We start from the raw sequence: 11,934 nt of genomic DNA, 5'->3' as shown, positions 1-11,934 counted from the left end.
TCCATGTCTGCCATGCGATTTACTATGTCTACCACCGGGTCACCCCGTCCCTTACTCATAGCTCGAGCAATATGTTGTAATTGAGCTGCCAGGTAGTACAACCAGGGATTTGGGAGAGCGAGCCCTCCCGCCTCTTTCGGTTTTTGTAATTGTTCCAGTTTAATCCTGGGGGGCTTATTAAGCCAGAGAAATGTACGGAATAGGGAATTGATAATTCTAAAGACCCTAAGGGGGACAACCATGGGAGTGTTATGTAAAATATACAATAACTGAGGCATAAACACCATTTTTGTGAGGTTTACTCTACCGACTAGGGACATTTTCAATTTTGACCATATTTTGATTTTGTCTCTAATTCTGCCTACTAAGGGAGTGAGATTAAGAGTGACATAATCGAGCGGTTGAAGGGTAACCCATACACCCAAATATTTGAATTTAGTGGCCACCGGGATGTCCAGCAGCATGCGATCCTGCGGGTTCGACGAATCCAGAAGCATAATCAGGGACTTAGTCCAATTAATCAATAGACCCGAAAAGGACCCGAATATCTGAACCACCGACATCGCCTCCCGGAGAGAGCCCGACGTATCACCCAATAACAGCATGGTATCGTCCGCGTAGAGCATAATTTTTTCATGCGTCAATCCGTACTGGAATCCCGTAATTAGGGGGTTGGAACGCACCAGAGCCACCAACGGTTCTATGGCAACCGCGAACAGCAAGGGTGAAAGGGGGCACCCCTGCCGGGTCCCCCTATGTAGCGGGAAGGGAGAAGACACTCTGCCCTCCTCCCTAATGACCGCCAGGGGGGAGTCGTACAGGAGCCGCACCCAGGACTGGAACACAGGCCCAAACCCAAATCTGGTCAATGTCGCCCACAGGTACTGCCATTCAATGCTGTCGAAAGCTTTGTGGGCATCTAAAGACAGCAATGCTCTATCCCCCATGTTATCCGCTGTAGACTGCATATTTACAAACAATCTCCTGAGATTAATAGCTGTAGATCTCTCCGGTATAAAACACAATTTATCTGTGTGTATAATCGCCGTGATCACCTTATTCAACCTCATTGCCAAGACCTTTGCTAGTATTTTTATATCACTTTGAAGGAGCGAGATTGGTCTATAGGAGCCAGGATCTAATGGATCCTTTCCAGGCTTAAGTAGTAGGACTATGCTTGCTTGTCGCATGGAATCCGGGAGCCGTCGTGACTCCCTGGCTGCGTTCAGAGTATGAAGCAGTTTCGGGAGCACAACATTCCCATACTGTTTGTACACTTCAATCGGTATGCCATCATCTCCTGGTGCCTTAGTATTGGGGAAAGAGTTGGCAGCCTCTGTCATCTCCTCAATGGTAATGGGAGTCTCAAGGGACTCCGCTTGGGACTCCGTTAAACACGGTAGCTCTATCCCTTGTAGAAAATCCAGAGTCTCCTCTCCAGTATGCGTTTGCTTTGATTCGTACAGGCTAGAATAGAATCTGACCAGTTCCCCCATCACCAGGTCAGGGGTGTTCACCAGTTTTCCTCCCTCTGTCCTAAGAGCTCCAATGGATGGGGACGTCTGTTGTGATTGGACTATCTTAGCTAAGAGTTTGCCTGTCTGTTCCCCCTCTTCATAGAAAGCCATTTTAGAAAAGAAACGTTTCCTGTCAGCCCTAGAGGTGCCAAGTCTAGTCAGTGCGTCCTGAGCTGCTATCCATGCCTCCCGAGAGCCCTCCCCCGAGTTGGCTATATACTCTGCCTCTAAGCGCTTTACCATCTGTGCTACCTGTTCCCTCTGTTCAGTCGTGTTGCGTTTAATGGCGTTCACCTCGGCAATAAAAATTCCTCTCAAAAAGGCTTTAAAAGCATCCCAGGCAGTGTCTGTTCCAGGATGATCTGCATGTCTCTGCCAGTAGGCCACAATATCCTTCTCAATTTTTTCATGTGAGGGGAAGAGGGGAAGAGGTTAAGGCGTTAAGCTTCCACGGTGCTCTGGGAAGGGTAGTAAGAGGCCTAACCCTCAAAGGGAGTAAAACGGGAGAATGATCCGAGACACACTGGGGAAGGTACTGTATATCCTCGACATACTGAGTCGCTGAGGCTGAGCACAAGCACAGGTCTATCCTAGATAAAGACATATGCGTCTTAGAGAAGCAGGAAAATTGCTTCTCAAGGGGATTTTTCAGTCTCCAGGGGTCCACCCAACCCACCTCTTCCATAAACTTAGCCATGGCTGATCTTGTCATCCCCGGGGGTCCCCCCGGGACGGGGTGTCTATCCAAGTATGGATTCATAATCCCATTAAAATCCCCCACTACCATCAATGGGATTCCAGGATTGGATAGCTGAAAGGCCAGGAGGGTACGCAATATTTGAGGACTGAACAGAGGAGGAAGAACATATACTGCAGCCAGAATGAGTGTCAATTGGAATACCCTGCATAACAAAAATACATATCTGTCCTCCTGATCAATCCTAGAGTCTATGCACTGAAAGTCCAGGGATCTATGTATCAATACACTCACACCCCTTGAATATGAGGTGTGAGTGGAGTGATAGGTCCAGCCTGCCCACGCAAATTCCAACCACGACCTAGTGTCTGGAGTCAAATGAGTCTCCTGCAAGACACATATAGCTGGAAAATGCTTCCTGAGGGAGGTGGATACCATAGTCCGTTTAAGTGGATCGCCCAAACCCCTAACATTCCATGAAATTACAGCAATTCCCGTCATCATTTCTCAATTAGAACGGCATCACATGACATATTAAACCTCCACCCGCCAGAAAGAACACCATCTCTCCCCATCCCATCCAGCGGTAGCACATTATATAACATTGTTAAGGAAGAATAGGCGCTCTCCCGGGAGCGCAAAAATAAAAATGCAAAACAGGCAAAAAAAAGAAAAAGTAATACGTGGGTCGGCAGCTTCAAACAGTCAGAGGTATCCCAATACGAAGTGGTAATCCAGGCCCCACCGCTTAGCACAGTACCACGGCAGGGAGTGGGGATCTGAAGCAACAGTCCTTCTGGGTGTGAGAGATAGAGAGTAGCATCCAAAAAATGGAAAGAAATCAGTAGCACCAGAAAAAAAAACATCAACTTTGCAGCACGCAGCCGCTGGGCAAAACTTGTGCCCATATCATGCCACAGACGCAACAGGCAGTCCGTGGCCCCAACATTGCGCCTCAGCGGGCACTCCATACATGATCCAAGTCGCATGTAGAACTAGGAAAGTCAGGAAAAAAATAAAGTAAACAGTTCGCTCAGTTCCTGAGTAGAAAAAACCTACATATATTGTTCTCCCGGTCATACGACCATGTGGATGATAGCAGAGGTAAACCGACAGTCTTTGGCAAGTAAGAAGAAAAATGAGCTGGCTTACCATCAATCTCTGCAGTCCATCAGTTCAGGGTAAATCAGTCCGCGTTCGCCGCCGGGTCCTCCGCTTGGCGAATCAGGTGCTCATTCATATCCAGCCACGATGAGGCCTCCGTCGTCGATTCAAAAAACTGGGCCCTACCTCCTGCAATGATCTGGAGCTTAGCAGGGTAAAGCATAGCGTAGTTAGCTCGCAGGCGTTGTAACCTTCTCTTTACTTCTCCAAATTTGGCCCTGCGCCTCTGTACTTCCGCAGAGAAGTCGGGGTAGAAGGACACCCTCACTCCATTAAATTGAATATTGCGACGTTCTCTGGCCAGTCTCAGAATAATTTCCTTGTCCTTGAAGTTAAGTAGTTTAGCCAGCATGGTGCGTGGCGGGTTGCCAGGGGGGAGATGCCTAGGTGGTACTCTATGCGCCCTCTCCACTGAATAGAAGGGTGTAACGGCGTCTTTGCCAAAAACTTCTTGCAGCCAGGCTTCCACAAATGCGGTGGGATCACGGCCTTCGTTTTTTCTGGGAGGCCCAGTATGCGGACATTGCTCCTCCTCAAACGGTTCTCAATGTCTTCATTACGGTTCTCATAAGCTGTCGCAGTTCTGGCCGTGACCTGTAGTTCTCTTCCACCTCGCTAACACGGCTCTCCACCGCCGTGGTACACTCTCTAATTTTTTGAAAGTCATGGCGGATCAACCCCACCTCCTCCTTCAATCCCCCAAAGTGTTGTTGCAGAGTCTGCACCGAAGCTGTACACTTATTTACTGCTTTCAATATCTGAGCCAGCGTGGGTTGTTCAGCGCCCTCACCCTCCTCCTCCTCCCCTGTATTCACTGCAGGTGTAATCTGAGCTGAGGCCTGCTGCGAGGTCTGGGCAGAAAAATGCCCCGGCATCAGTGCATTAAAAATGTCTGCCGTGGCATCCAGCTCCTTGTCCAAGGGACGGTCTGCTAGGTTATTCAGTTTCTGTGCATAATACACCATATCCTTAGGGACCTCCTTCCCCAGGGCTTTAGGTGTCTTGGGGGGGGTTCTTACCAGAGTCTCTCTTGTTCCATCGTGTCTTCCAGGCTGCCGCGGCGCCATTTTGTAAGTCAGGAAGCTCATCTCCTTTGAGCTGTTTGCAGGTCATCATGCTGGTAATCGGGCGGATGAGCGGATCGATGCGTGCACCGAGTGCGGTAGTACAGCTGGGTGGTGTACGGTACCGAAAACGAGCAGTATATCGGCCGGGAGAAGGATCACTGCAGTGTGCTATCAGGGAGCTCTGTGAGACACGTCCGCTCACATGCCGCTCTTGGCCACGCCCCCGAACAGGTACATTTTTAAAGTGTAGCTCCAGACAAAAAATCTATTTTTAAGCTTTTTGGAAAACATAGGGAAGGGTTATCACCCCTGTAACATATGTTTTGCTGTCTGTGCACCTGTTCAGAACATTTCACCTCACTTTCTGTCCCAATGACAATTGGTTTTTGAAAATTTGGGGGTTTTATTTGGGGGTTTTAGTGAAACACAGATTGGTGATTATGCATTAAGCAAGGAGAGGAGACACGTTTTTCCCATATTAACTCTTAGGCCTTGTACACACGGGCAAGCATGTTGTACGATGAAAACGGTCCGCCGGACCGTTTTCAGCGTACATGTCTGCCCGGGGATTTCTGTATGATGGCTGTACACACCATCATACAGAAATCCGCGCGTACTCGATACGCGGCGACGTGCGCGGCCCTGCCAGTTCAATGCTTCCACGCATGCGTTAAAGTCATTCGACGCATGCGAGGGATGGCGGCCGATCGGACATGTACGGTAGGTCTGTACAGACGACCGAACATGTCTGATGGACAGGATTCCAGCAGGCTGTTTCTAAACAAGTTTGGAAATATTTGCCCGCTGGAAAAAGGCCCGGCGGGCAAATGTACGCTGGAATCCTGTCCGCTCGGCTGTACAGACGACCGAACATGTCTGCTGAAACTGGTCCGTGGACCTGTTTCAGCAGACATGTTCGGTCGGCTGTACGGGGCCTTACAAGAGATAATTTTCCTTCCTAGGGGTAGATTTCCTCTCACTTCCTGTTGTCTCCTTCCATTTGCAAGTAGGAGTCGTTTGTAAGTATGATATTTGAAAGTAGGGGCCTGCCCTATATACTCTGCAGAAATTTGGGCCTTAGGTGTTGCCACAACACTGTAAGCCATCACAGTTACTCTTTCTGGGTGCAGGAACGGGGCCCTGCTGTGAAATATTAGATCAAGAATTGTAATTATATGCCCCTGTTAAACAGGGTTGGAAAAATAGGGCCTTTGGTGGTGGACGGTGTGGTGGTGTTGCCATAACACTGTAAGGCCTCACAGTTACTCTTGGTGGGCGTGGGAACGGGCCCTGCTATGAAATATTAGATCAAGAATTGTAATTACATGCCCCTGTTAAACAGGGGCTGAAAAGTTGGACCTTAGGCACTGGTGCTGGTGCCACAACACTGCAACCCCTCACAGATACTCTAGTTGGAGCGCAGGAATGAGCCCTGCTGCAAAGTATTGCATCAAAATTGTTAATAATACGCCCCTGGGGGCAGACAAATTGGGCCTTAGGCACTGGTGCTGGTGCCACAATACTGCAACCCCTCACAGATACTCTAGTTGGAGCGCAGGAATGAGCCCTGCTGCAAAGTGTTGCATCAAAAATGTTAATTACACGTCCCTGGGGGCAGACAAATTGGGCCTTAAGCACTGGTGCTGGTGCCACAATACCGCAACCCCTCACAGATACTCTAGTTGGAGCGCAGGAATGAGCCCTGCTGCAAAGTAATGCATCAAAAATTATAATTACATGCCCCTGTTAAACAAGCTATCAGCATGATCATTGAGGAGGAAGAAAAAAGTCACTCAGCATAACAGGATAGTTACTCAGCATCCGCATAGGCAGTCTTGAAGGGATCTGACATTCAAAAAAATTATCCGGTTACATCAGCATCAGGTGCTTGGTAGCTAGTGATCCAAGACTGATTCATTTTTATGAAGGTCAGCCGATCGACTGAGTCGGTGGACAGGTGCACCCTGTGATCGGTTACAAAGCCTCCAGCAGCACTGAATGTGCTTTCCAAAAGAACGCTGGATGCAGGACAGGCCAGTAGCTCAATTGCATACTCTGCATTGTAGAGGAAGCATCGGCTTATGGACTCTGCTCTGCAGACGCTTTCTTCCTCTACCACCAGCTTCATTCACAACACGGATGCTGTGGTATGGCGGGTCGGCAACCTGCAATCTGGGCTTGCCAACCCACCATTCCAGAGCAGGAGGTCGCGGGCCACATCAGAGGGCTCCGCGGGCCACATGGGGCCCTCGGGCCACCCCTGCTCTAGTTGAAGCACAGGAATGACCCCTGCTGCAAAGTATTGCATCAAAATTGTTAATTACACGCCCCTGGGGGCAGACAAATTGGGCCTTAGGCACTAGTGCTTGTGCCACAATACTGCAACCCCTCACAGAAACTCTTGTTGGAGCGCAGGAATGAGCCCTGCTGCAAAGTATTGCATCAACATTTTTAATTACATGCCCCTGTTAAACAGGGGCAGAAAAATTGGGCCTTAAGCACTGGTTCTGATGCCACAACACTGCAACCCCTCACATATACTCTAGTTGGAGCGCAGGAATGAGCCCTGCTGTAAAGTATTGTAGCAAAAATTGTAATTACACTCCCATGTTAAACAGGGGCAGAAAAATTGGGCCTTAGCCACTGGTGGCGGTGCCCAGAACCAAAAAATTTCTTATAAGCTATCAGCATGATCATTGAGGAGGAAGAAGAAAGTCACTCAGCAAAACAGGATAGTCACTCAGCATCAGCATAGGCAGTCTTGAAGGGATCTGACGTTCCAAAAAAATTATTTGGTTACATCAGCATCAGGTGCTTGGTAACTAGTGATCATTTTTATGAAGGTCAGCCGATCAACTGAGTCGGTGGACAGGTGCACCCTGTGATCAGTTACAAAGCCTCCAGCAGCACTGAATGTGCGTTCCAAAAGAACGCTGGATGCAGGATAGGCTAGTAGCTCAATTGCATACTGTGCAAGCTCTGGCCAGTGATCCATCCTCAAGACCCAGTAACCCCGAGGATTTTTGATTGGAAAGGTCTCCAAGCCTGATCTTGCCCCTAGGTATTCCTGCACCATGTAAATCAGATGCTGGCAATGGTTGCTGGAACCGATCATACCTTGGGGCTGCGGACTAAAGAAATTGTTTGAACGCATCAGTCAGACGGCCACCTTCTCCACCGCTCCTTCTGTGACTGACCAAAGTACCAAATTGTAAAAAGTGCTCTGGTCAGGAAGGGGGTAAAATTTTCAGGGGCTAAAGTGGTTAACCACTTAAGCCCCGGACCATTTTGTTGCTAAATGCCCAGGCCAGGTTTTGCGATTCGGCACTGCGTCACTTTAACAGACAATTGCGCGGTCGTGCGACGTGGCTCCCAAACAAAATTGGCGTCCTTTTTTCCCCACAAATAGAGCTTTCTTTTGGTGGTATTTGATCACCTCTGCGGTTTTTATTTTTTGCGCTATAAACAAAAATAGAGCGACAATTTTGAAAAAAATTCAATATTTTTTACTTTTTGCTATAGTAAATATACCCCAAAAACATATATACATTTTTTTTCCTCAGTTTAGGCCGATACGTATTCTTCTACCTATTTTTGGTAAAAAAAAATCGCAATAAGCGTTTATCGATTGGTTTGCGCAAAATTTATAGCGTTTACAAAATAGGGGATAGTTTTATTGCATTTTTATTACATTTTTTTTTTACTACTAATGGCGGCGATCAGCGATTTTTTCGGACAATTTTGACACATTTTTGGGACCATTGTCATTTTCACAGCAAAAAATGCATTTAAATTGCATTGTTTATTGTGAAAATGACAGTTGCAGTTTGGGAGTTAACCACAGGGGGCGCTGTAGGAGTTAGGGTTCACCTAGTGTGTGTTTACAACTGTAGGGGGGTGTGGCTGTAGGACTGACGTCATCGATCGAGTCCCCCTATAAAAGGGATCACTCGATCGATGCAGCCGCCACAGTGAAGCATGGGGAAGCCGTGTTTACATACGGCTCTCCCCGTTCTTCAGCTCCGGGGAGCGATCGCGACGGAGCGGCTATAAACGAATAGCCACGCCGTCGTTCCGGATCACTCCCCGCGGGTATCCGCTCGCCGCATGTAGCGGGGGGGGGGGGGTCCCGATCGGACCCCCGACCCATGGAAAGGCGGGGACGTACATGTACGCCCATATGCCTGTACGTGCCATTCTGTGGACGTACATATACATGCGGCGGTCGGCAAGTGGTTAATGACGGATTTAAAAAAAACTGTTACCTAAAAAATTATATATTGTATATATTTTTGCAAATTATCACACATCAAAATGTTGTGTATAAATGCATTGGTGGTTCAGTGGTAGAATTCTCGCCTGCCACGCGGGAGGCCCGGGTTCGATTCCCGGCCAATGCAATGAGTACTTTTCTTTTTTCCTGAAGTTCTAAATATTCAAGTTCGTGGCTGATAACTGTAGAGGAAAAAGCCTTCATTGACTTAGATATACACAAACAAACCTAAAGGTAAGTTTGTACATGTGGCAGGAGCTATGAGCATATCTCAGTACAATGCCCTTTCAGTCTGCAGAGACAGGAGGAGACAATCAACAAAAGTACCGTATTTTGGACTGTAGTTTTGAAGGATTTGAGAGCACATCGTAAGCTTGTAATGAATTGCATCAGATCATACTATTCCGAAGACCTGACAATCAACTATGGCTGATCCCTTTACTTAGCGACCAAAAATATTGAAGTTTAACCACTTGCCGACTGCCTCACGCACATTTACGTTGGCAGAATGGCACGGGCAGGCATAGCAACGTATATACATATATATACATACATATATATATACATATATATATATATACACGTTGCTTTGAACCTACCCCATAGCGTGGGTGCGCCGCGGTCTCCGTGACCGTGCCCGTGGGACTCGATGTCCACCAGTGTCCCGCAAACGGGTCACGGAATGGCAGAACGGGGGGATGCCTTTTGTAAACAAGGCATCTCCCTGTTCTGCCTAGTGACACAACACAGATTGTCTGCTCCTTCTCATCGGGAGCAGCGATCAGTGACGTGTCACAGTAAGCCACGCCCCCTGACAGAATCACTCCCTAGGACACACTAGGGAAAACCGCAGAGGTGATCAAATACCATCACAAGAAAGCTCTATTTATGGGGAAAAAAGGATGTTATTGTAAGCTCTTCTGAGCAGGGCCCTCTTAATCCTCTTGTATTTTATTGTATTGTAACTGTTTTGTCTCCCTTTATATTGTAAAGTGCTGCGTAAACTGTTGGCGCTATATAAATCCTGTATAATAATAATAATAATGTCAATTTTGTTTGGAAGCCACGACGCATGACCACGCAATTGTCAGTTTAAAGCGATGCAGTGCCGAATCGCAAAAAGTGTCCCGGTCATTTGGCAGCCAAATTTTCCGGGGCTGAAGTGGTTAACCACTTGGGATCCGCCTGCCGTCAATTGACGGCTACAGTGCGGATCCCAATTTCCAAACCGCCGTCAATTGACGGCCGCCCCTTAGGGCGGTCCCCGCGCGCGCTCCAGAGCGCGCTGCGGGGAAAATCTGTGTTGGCCGTGTCCCTCGGACACAGCCAATTACAGATCGCCGCGAACGGCCAATCAGAGTGGCCGTTCGCGAGGCGATCTGTGCGGCCAATGAGAGAGGATCTCATATGTAAACATATGAGATCATCTCTCATTGCCGTTTTACACAGAGACAGCGGTGCTGTCTCTGGAGAGGAGACCGATCTGTGTCCCTTGTACATAGAGACACAGATCGGTCACCCCCCCAGTCACCCCCCTCCACCTACAGTTAGAACACTAAGCAGGGATACATTTAACCCCTTCCTCACCCCCTAGTGTTAACCCCTTCAATGCCAGTCACATTTATACTGTAATTAGTGCATATTTATAGCACTGATCGCAGTATAAATGTGAATGGCGCCAAAAATGTGTCCGATGTGTCCGCCATAACGTCGCAGTCCATTAAAAATCGCAGATCGCCGCCATTTCTAGTAAAAAAAATAATTAAAAAAAATAATTCTGTCCCCTATTTTGTAAGCGCTATAACTTTTGCGCAAACCAGTCGCTTATTGCGATTTTTTTTTTTTTTTTTACCAAAAATATGTAGAAGAATACGTATCGGCCTAAACTGAGAAAAAAAAATGTTATTTTTTTTTTAAATTGGGATATTTATTATAGCAAGAAGTAAAAAATATTGTATTTTTTTCAAAATTGTCTCACTTTTTTGTTTATAGCGCAAAAAATAAAAACCGCATAGGCGATCAAATACCACCAAAAGAAAGCTCTACTTGTGGGGAAAAAAGGACGTCAATTTTGTTTGGGAGCCACGTCGCACGACCGCGCAATTGTTAGTTAAAGCGATGCAGTGCCGAAAGCTGAAATTTCACCTGGGCAGGAGGGGGGTATATGTGCCCAGTAAGCAAGTGGTTAATGACTATCAATTTATTTATGTTCAGTGGATTGCACAAGAAAATTCTAATATTTCCTGTATGCTTGAAATGAAATAAACGCAATATTCTGCTTAATAGTAGGGATGAGCCAAACACCCTCCCCACCGGTTCGGTTCCCACCAGAACATGCAAACGGACCGAAAGTTTGCGCGAACTTTCGAACCCCCGTTAAAGTCTATGGGACTCAAACGTGAGAAATCAAAAGTGCGAATTTTAAAGGCTAATATGCAAGTTATTGTCCTAAAAAGGGTTTGGGGTCCCGGGTCCTGCCCCAGGGTACATGTATCAGTTTTAAAAACGGCAGTTTTTTCGGAAGCAGTAATTTTAATGGTGCTTAAAGTGAACAAATAAAAGTAAAATATTTCTTTAAATATCGTACCTGGGGGGTGTCTATAGTATGCCTGTGAAGTGGCGCATGTTTAACGTGTTTAGAACAGTCCCTGCACAAAATTACAATTCTAAGGGAAAAAAGTAATTTAAAACTGCTTGCGTCCCGGCAATATGGATGAAAATCATTGAGAAAAACTGCATGGGTACCCCCCCCCCCTTACCAGCCCCTTTGGGTCTTGTATGGATATTAAGGGTAACCCTGCACCCAAATTAAAAAAAGGACAGGCGTGGGCCTCCTAGGCCCTATATACTCGAACAGCAGTATACAGGCGGTGCAAACAAGACAGGGACTGTAGGTTTGTTCTTAGGTAGAATCTGTTTGTAATTTGGAACAGGTAAATTTTTAAAGTGTAGCTCCAGACAAAAAATCTATTTTTAATCTTTTTGGAAAACATAGGGAAGGGTTATCACCCCTGTAACATTTGTTTTGCTGTCTTTGCACCTGTTCAGAACATTTCATCTCACTTTCTGTCCCAATGACAATTGGTTTTTGAAAATTTGGGGGAGGTCTTTCCTCTTCTTTCCTCTTCTTGGTCTTCCCCAGTGACGTAGCAGAGGTACGTCAGAGGGGGCGGGGTCACGTGACGGGTGGCTCTGCCTCCTCTATATAAGAAATGT

The 11,934-nt window shown here is 47.0% G+C and overlaps 1 non-coding gene across 1 annotated transcript; it reads left to right on the top strand.

Annotated features, from left to right (window-relative positions):
- Window positions 1-8,774: 8,774 nt before the first annotated feature.
- On the top strand, window positions 8,775-8,845 carry TRNAG-GCC. The gene has a single exon. It is a non-coding gene; the product is annotated as a tRNA-Gly (tRNA).
- The last annotated feature ends 3,089 nt before the right edge of the window (window positions 8,846-11,934 follow it).

This window comes from Rana temporaria, chromosome 3 (assembly GCF_905171775.1).
Source record: "Rana temporaria chromosome 3, aRanTem1.1, whole genome shotgun sequence".
Classification (NCBI taxonomy): Eukaryota; Metazoa; Chordata; class Amphibia; order Anura; family Ranidae; genus Rana; species Rana temporaria.
Note: the sequence above shows the minus strand (reverse complement) of the source record. Positions and strands in the feature narration are given on the sequence as shown.